Below are 7,654 nucleotides of genomic sequence, written 5' to 3'. Positions count from 1 at the left end.
TATTACCTCATAATAAGGGAAATTTCTGCCTTTTTGCCACAAAATATAAAGAATTTCTGCCTTTTTGCCCCAAAATAAGGAAAATTTCTGCAATTTTGCCCCAAAATAAGGGGAATTTCTTCCTTTTTGCCCCAAAATGAAAAAAATTTCAGCCTTTTTACCTGAAAATAAGTGAAATTTCTGCAGTTTTGTCCCAAAATAAGGTAAATTCCTGCAATTTTGCCCCAAAATAAAAAAAATTTCTGCCTTTTTGCCCCAAAATAAGGGAAATTTCACCCTTTTTACCTCAAAATATAAGGAATTTCTGCATTTTTGCCACAAAATATTAGGAATATCTGCATTTTTGCCCCAAAATAAGTGAAATTTCTGCAATTTTGACCAAAAATAAGGTAAATTTTTGGAATTTTGCCCCAAAATAAGTGGAATTTCTGAGTTTTGCCCCAAAATAAGGAGAATTTCTGTCTTTTTGCTTCAACATATAGAGAATTTCTGCCTTTTTGCCCCACAATTAGGGGAATTTCTGAAATTTTGCTCCAAAATACAGGGAATTTCTGCCTTTTTGCCCGAAAATAAGGGGAATGCATACCTTTTTGCCATAAAAAAGGAAAATTTCTTTATTTTTGCTCCAAAATAAGGGGAATTTCTGCGATTTTGCCTCTAAATAAGTGGAATTTCTGTCTTTTTTCCCAAAAACAAAGGGAATTTCTGCCTTTTTTGCCCCAAAATAAGGGGAATTTCTGACTTATTAACCTGAAATAAGTGAAATTTCTGCAATTTTGCCCCAAAGTAAGAGGAATTTCTGCCTTTTGCCCCTAAATATGAGGAATTTCTGCTTTTTTGTCTGAAAATAAAAAGAATGCATACCTTTTTCCCATATGAAAGGGAAATTTCTTCATTTTTTGATCCAAAATAAAGGGAATTTATGCCTTTTTGCACTCAAATAAGGGGAATTTTAGCCTTTTTACCTCAAAATAAGGGGAATTTCTGCATTTTTGCTCCAAAATACGGGTCATTTCTGCCTTTTTGCCCGAAATTAAGTGGAATTTCTGCCGTTTTGCTCCGAAATAAGTGAAATTTCTTCAATTTTAGCCATAAATTAGGAATTTCATTTTTTGCCCCAATATAAAGGGAATTTCTGCCATTTTGCCCTGAAATATTTGAAATTTCTGCCATTTTACCCCAAAATAAGGAGAATTTCTGCCTTTTTGTTCCAAAATAAGGGGAATTTTAGCCTTATTACCTCATAATAAGGGAAATTTCTGCCTTTTTGCCCCAAAATAAGGAAATTTTCTGCAATTTTGCCCCAAAATAAGAAGAATTTCTCCCTTTTTGCCCCAAAATAAAAAAAAATTCAGCCTTTTTACCTGAAAATAAGTGAAATTCCTGCAATTTTGCCCTAAAATAAAAAAAAAATTTCTGCTTTTTTGCCCCAAAATAAGGGAAATTTCAGCCTTTTAACCTCAAAATAAGGGAAATTTCTGCATTTTTGCCACAAAATATTCGGAATTTCTGCCTTTTTGCCACAAAATAAGGAAAATTTCTGCCTTTTTTTCCCTGAAATAAGTGAAATTTCTGCAATTTTGCCCCAAAATAAGTGAAATTTCTGTAATTTTGCCCAAAAATAAGGGAAATTTTTGGAATTTTGCCCCAAAATAAGTGGAATTTCTGAGTTTTGCCCCAAAATAAGGAGAATTTCTGTCTTTTTGCCCCAACATATAGAGAATTTCTGCAATTTTGCTCCAAAATACAGGGAATTTCTGCCTTTTGGCCCGAAAATAAGGGGAATGCATAACTTTTTGCCATAAAAAAGGGAATTTTTTTCATTTTTGCTCCAAAATAAGAAGAATTTCTGCCTCTTTGCCTCTAAATTACTGGAATTTCTGTTTTTCCCCAAAAACAGAGGGAATTTCTGTCTTTTTTGCCCCAAAATAATGAAAATTTCTGACTTTTTGCCCTGAAATATGTGAAATTTCTGCAATTTTACCCCAAAATAAGTGGAATTTCTGACTTTTTGCCCTGAAATAAATGAAATTTCGGCAATTTTGCCTGAAAATAAGGGAAATTTGTGTTTTTTTTGCCCCAAAATATGGTGAATTTCTGCCTTTGCCCAAAAATATGGGAAATTTCAGCATTTTTTCTCAAAATAAGTGGAGTTTCAGCCTTTTTGCACCAAAATATGGAGAATTTCTGCATTTTTGCCCCAAAATAAAGGGAATTTCTGCATTTTTGCACCAATATTAGGGGAATATCTGCAATTTTGCTCCAAAATACGGGTCATTTCTGCTTTTTTGCCCGAAATTAAGTGGAATTTTTGCCTTTTTGTCCCGAAATAAGTGAAATTTCTTCAATTTTAGCCAAAAATTAGGGATTTCATATTTTTGCCCCCAAATAAGGGGAATTTCTGCCATTTTGCCCTGTAATATTTGAAATTTCTGCAATTTTACCCCAAAATGAGGGGAATTTCTGCCTTTTTGTTCCAAAATAAGGGGAATTTCAGCCTTATTACCTTATATTAAGGGAAATTTCTGCCTTTTTGCCACAAAATATAAGAAATTTCTGCCTTTTTGCCTTAAAATAAGGAAAATTTCTGCAATTTTGCTCCAAAATAAGGGGAATTTCTCCATTTTTGCCCCAAAATATAAAAAAAATTCAGCCTTTTTACCTGAAAATAAGTGAAATTTCTGCAATTTTGCCCCAAATAAGGGAAATTTCTGCAATTTTGCCCCAAAATAAGGTAAATTCCTGCAACTTTCCCCAAAATAAAAAAACTTTCTGCCTTTTTGCCCCAAAATAAAGGGAATTTTTGGAATTTTGCCCCAAAATAAGTGAAATTTCTGAGTTTTGCCCCAAAATAAGGAGAATTTCTGTTTTTTGCCCCAACATAGAGAGAATTTCTACCTTTTTGCCACACAATTAGGGGAATTTCTGCAATTTTGCTCCAAAATACTGGGAATTTCTGCCTTTTTGACCGAAAATAAGGGGAATGCATACCTTTTTGCCATAAAAAAGGGAAATTTCTTCATTTTTGCTCCCAAATAAGGGGAATTTCTGCCATTTTGCCTCTAAATAAGTGGAATTTCTGTCTTTTTCCCCAAAACAAAGGGAATTTCTTCCTTTTTTGCCCCAAAATAAGGGGAGTTTCTGACTTATTACCCTGAAATAAGTGAAATTTCTGCAATTTTGCCCCAAAATAAGAGAAATTTCTGCCTTTTTGCCCTGAAATATGTGAAATTTCTGCAATTTTACCCCAAAATAAGGTGAATTTCTGCCTTTTTGCCCCAAAATAATGGGAATTCTGCCTTTTTGCCCCAAAATAAGAAATATTTTTGCTTTTTTTCTCTTAAATAAGTGAAATTTCTGCAATTTTGCCCTAACTAAGGGAAATTTCTGAAATGTTTCCCCATAATAAGGGAAATTTCTTCAATTTTGCCCTAAAATAAGGAAAATTTCTGCCTTTTGCCCCAAAATAAAGAGAATTTCTGCAATTTTGCCCTAAAATAAGGGGAATTAATGCTTTTTGACCCAAAATAAGGAGAATTTCTGCTTTTTGCCCCAAAATAAATTAGTGTATTTTTAGCCCAAATTTAGGTGAATTTCTACTATTTTGCTTCAAAATAAGGGGAATTTCTGCCTTTTAGCCCCAAAATAAAGGGAATTTCTGCATTTTACCTCTATAAGTGGAATTTCTGCATTTTACCTCAAAATAAGAAGAATTTCTGCCTTTTGCCCCAAAATATGGGGAATTTCTGCCTTTTTGTTCCAAAATAAGAAAAATTTCTTCAATTTTGTACCATAATAAAAGAAATTTCTGCTTTTTGCCCCAAAATAAGTGGAATTTCTGACTTTTGCCCTGAAATAAATGAAATTTCTGCAATTTTGCCTGAAAATAAGGGAAATTTTTGCCTTTATGCCCCAAATTAAAGGGAATTTCTGCCTTTGCCCCAAAATATGGGCAATTTCAGCATTTTATCTCAAAATAAGGGAAATTTCAGCCTTTTTGCACCAAAATATGGAGAATTTCTGCCTTTTTGCCCCAAAATAAATGGAATTTCTGCATTTTTGCACCAATATTAGTGGAATTTCTGCAATTTTGGTCTAAAATACGGGTCATTTCTGCTTTTTTGCCCGAAATTAAGTGGAATTTCTGCCTTTTTGTCCCGAAATAAGTGAAATTTCTTCAATTTTAGCCAAAAATTAGGGATTTCATATTTTTGCCCCCAAATAAGGGGAATTTCTGCCATTTTGCCCTGAAATATTTGAAATTTCTGCAATTTTACCCCAAAATAAGGGGAATTTCTGCCTTTTTGTTCCAAAATAAGGGGAATTCAGCCTTATTACCTCATAATAAGGGAAATTTCTGCCTTTTTGCCACAAAATATAAGGAATTTCTGCCTTTTTGCTCCAAAATAAGGAAAATTTCTGCAATTTTGCCCCAAAATAAGGGGAATTTCTTCCTTTTTGCCCCAAAATGAAAAAAATTTCAGCCTTTTTACCTGAAAATAAGTGAAATTTCTGCAGTTTTGTCCCAAAATAAGGTAAATTCCTGCAATTTTGCCCCAAAATAAAAAAAATTTCTGCCTTTTTGCCCCAAAATAAGGGAAATTTCACCCTTTTTACCTCAAAATATAAGGAATTTCTGCATTTTTGCCACAAAATATTAGGAATATCTGCATTTTTGCCCCAAAATAAGTGAAATTTCTGCAATTTTGACCAAAAATAAGGTAAATTTTTGGAATTTTGCCCCAAAATAAGTGGAATTTCTGAGTTTTGCCCCAAAATAAGGAGAATTTCTGTCTTTTTGCTTCAACATATAGAGAATTTCTGCCTTTTTGCCCCACAATTAGGGGAATTTCTGAAATTTTGCTCCAAAATACAGGGAATTTCTGCCTTTTTGCCCGAAAATAAGGGGAATGCATACCTTTTTGCCATAAAAAAGGAAAATTTCTTTATTTTTGCTCCAAAATAAGGGGAATTTCTGCGATTTTGCCTCTAAATAAGTGGAATTTCTGTCTTTTTTCCCAAAAACAAAGGGAATTTCTGCCTTTTTTGCCCCAAAATAAGGGGAATTTCTGACTTATTAACCTGAAATAAGTGAAATTTCTGCAATTTTGCCCCAAAGTAAGGGGAATTTCTGCCTTTTGCCCCTAAATATGAGGAATTTCTGCTTTTTTGTCTGAAAATAAAAAGAATGCATACCTTTTTCCCATATGAAAGGGAAATTTCTTCATTTTTTGCTCCAAAATAAAGGGAATTTATGCCTTTTTGCACTCAAATAAGGGGAATTTTAGCCTTTTTACCTCAAAATAAGGGGAATTTCTGCATTTTTGCTCCAAAATACGGGTCATTTCTGCCTTTTTGCCCGAAATTAAGTGGAATTTCTGCCGTTTTGCCCCGAAATAAGTGAAATTTCTTCAATTTTAGCCATAAATTAGGAATTTCATCTTTTTGCCCCAATATAAAGGGAATTTCTGCCATTTTGCCCTGAAATATTTGAAATTTCTGCCATTTTACCCCAAAATAAGAAGAATTTCTGCCTTTTTGTTCCAAAATAAGGGGAATTTTAGCCTTATTACCTCATAATAAGGGAAATTTCTGCCTTTTTGCCCCAAAATAAGGAAAATTTCTGCAATTTTGCCCCAAAATAAGAAGAATTTCTCCCTTTTTGCCCCAAAATAAAAAAAAATTCAGCCTTTTTACCTGAAAATAAGTGAAATTCCTGCAATTTTGCCCTAAAATAAAAAAAAAATTTCTGCTTTTTTGCCCCAAAATAAGGGAAATTTCAGCCTTTTAACCTCAAAATAAGGGAAATTTCTGCATTTTTGCCACAAAATATTCGGAATTTCTGCCTTTTTGCCACAAAATAAGGAAAATTTCTGCCTTTTTTTCCCTGAAATAAGTGAAATTTCTGCAATTTTGCCCCAAAATAAGTGAAATTTCTGTAATTTTGCCCAAAAATAAGGGAAATTTTTGGAATTTTGCCCCAAAATAAGTGGAATTTCTGAGTTTTGCCCCAAAATAAGGAGAATTTCTGTCTTTTTGCCCCAACATATAGAGAATTTCTGCAATTTTGCTCCAAAATACAGGGAATTTCTGCCTTTTGGCCCGAAAATAAGGGGAATGCATAACTTTTTGCCATAAAAAAGGGAATTTTTTTCATTTTTGCTCCAAAATAAGAAGAATTTCTGCCTCTTTGCCTCTAAATTAGTGGAATTTCTGTTTTTCCCCAAAAACAGAGGGAATTTCTGTCTTTTTTGCCCCAAAATAAGGAAAATTTCTGACTTTTTGCCCTGAAATATGTGAAATTTCTGCAATTTTACCCCAAAATAAGTGGAATTTGTGACTTTTTGCCCTGAAATAAATGAAATTTCGGCAATTTTGCCTGAAAATAAGGGAAATTTGTGTTTTTTTGCCCCAAAATATGGTGAATTTCTGCCTTTGCCCAAAAATATGGGAAATTTCAGCATTTTTTCTCAAAATAAGTGGAGTTTCAGCCTTTTTGCACCAAAATATGGAGAATTTCTGCCTTTTTGCCCCAAAATAAAGGGAATTTCTGCATTTTTGCACCAATATTAGGGGAATTTCTGCAATTTTGCTCCAAAATACGGGTCATTTCTGCTTTTTTGCCCGAAATTAAGTGGAATTTTTGCCTTTTTGTCCCGAAATAAGTGAAATTTCTTCAATTTTAGCCAAAAATTAGGGATTTCATATTTTTGCCCCCAAATAAGGGGAATTTCTGCCATTTTGCCCTGTAATATTTGAAATTTCTGCAATTTTACCCCAAAATGAGGGGAATTTCTGCCTTTTTGTTCCAAAATAAGGGGAATTTCAGCCTTATTACCTTATATTAAGGGAAATTTCTGCCTTTTTGCCACAAAATATAAGAAATTTCTGCCTTTTTGCCTTAAAATAAGGAAAATTTCTGCAATTTTGCCCCAAAATAAGGGGAATTTCTCCATTTTTGCCCCAAAATATAAAAAAAATTCAGCCTTTTTACCTGAAAATAAGTGAAATTTCTGCAATTTTGCCCCAAATAAGGGAAATTTCTGCAATTTTGCCCCAAAATAAGGTAAATTCCTGCAACTTTGCCCCAAAATAAAAAAACTTTCTGCCTTTTTGCCCCAAAATAAAGGGAATTTTTGGAATTTTGCCCCAAAATAAGTGAAATTTCTGAGTTTTGCCCCAAAATAAGGAGAATTTCTGTTTTTTGCCCCAACATAGAGAGAATTTCTACCTTTTTGCCACACAATTAGGGGAATTTCTGCAATTTTGCTCCAAAATACGGGGAATTTCTGCCTTTTTGACCGAAAATAAGGGAAATGCATACCTTTTTGCCATAAAAAAGGGAAATTTCTTCATTTTTGCTCCCAAATAAGGGGAATTTCTGCCATTTTGCCTCTAAATAAGTGGAATTTCTGTCTTTTTCCCCAAAACAAAGGGAATTTCTTCCTTTTTTGCCCCAAAATAAGGGGAGTTTCTGACTTATTACCCTGAAATAAGTGAAATTTCTGCAATTTTGCCCCAAAATAAGAGAAATTTCTGCCTTTTTGCCCTGAAATATGTGAAATTTCTGCAATTTTACCACAAAATAAGGTGAATTTCTGACTTTTTGCCCCAAAATAATGGGAATTTCTTCCTTTTTGCCCAAAAATAAGAA

Source organism: Micromys minutus (assembly GCF_963924665.1).
Source record: "Micromys minutus genome assembly, chromosome: 28".
Classification (NCBI taxonomy): Eukaryota; Metazoa; Chordata; class Mammalia; order Rodentia; family Muridae; genus Micromys; species Micromys minutus.
Note: the sequence above shows the minus strand (reverse complement) of the source record.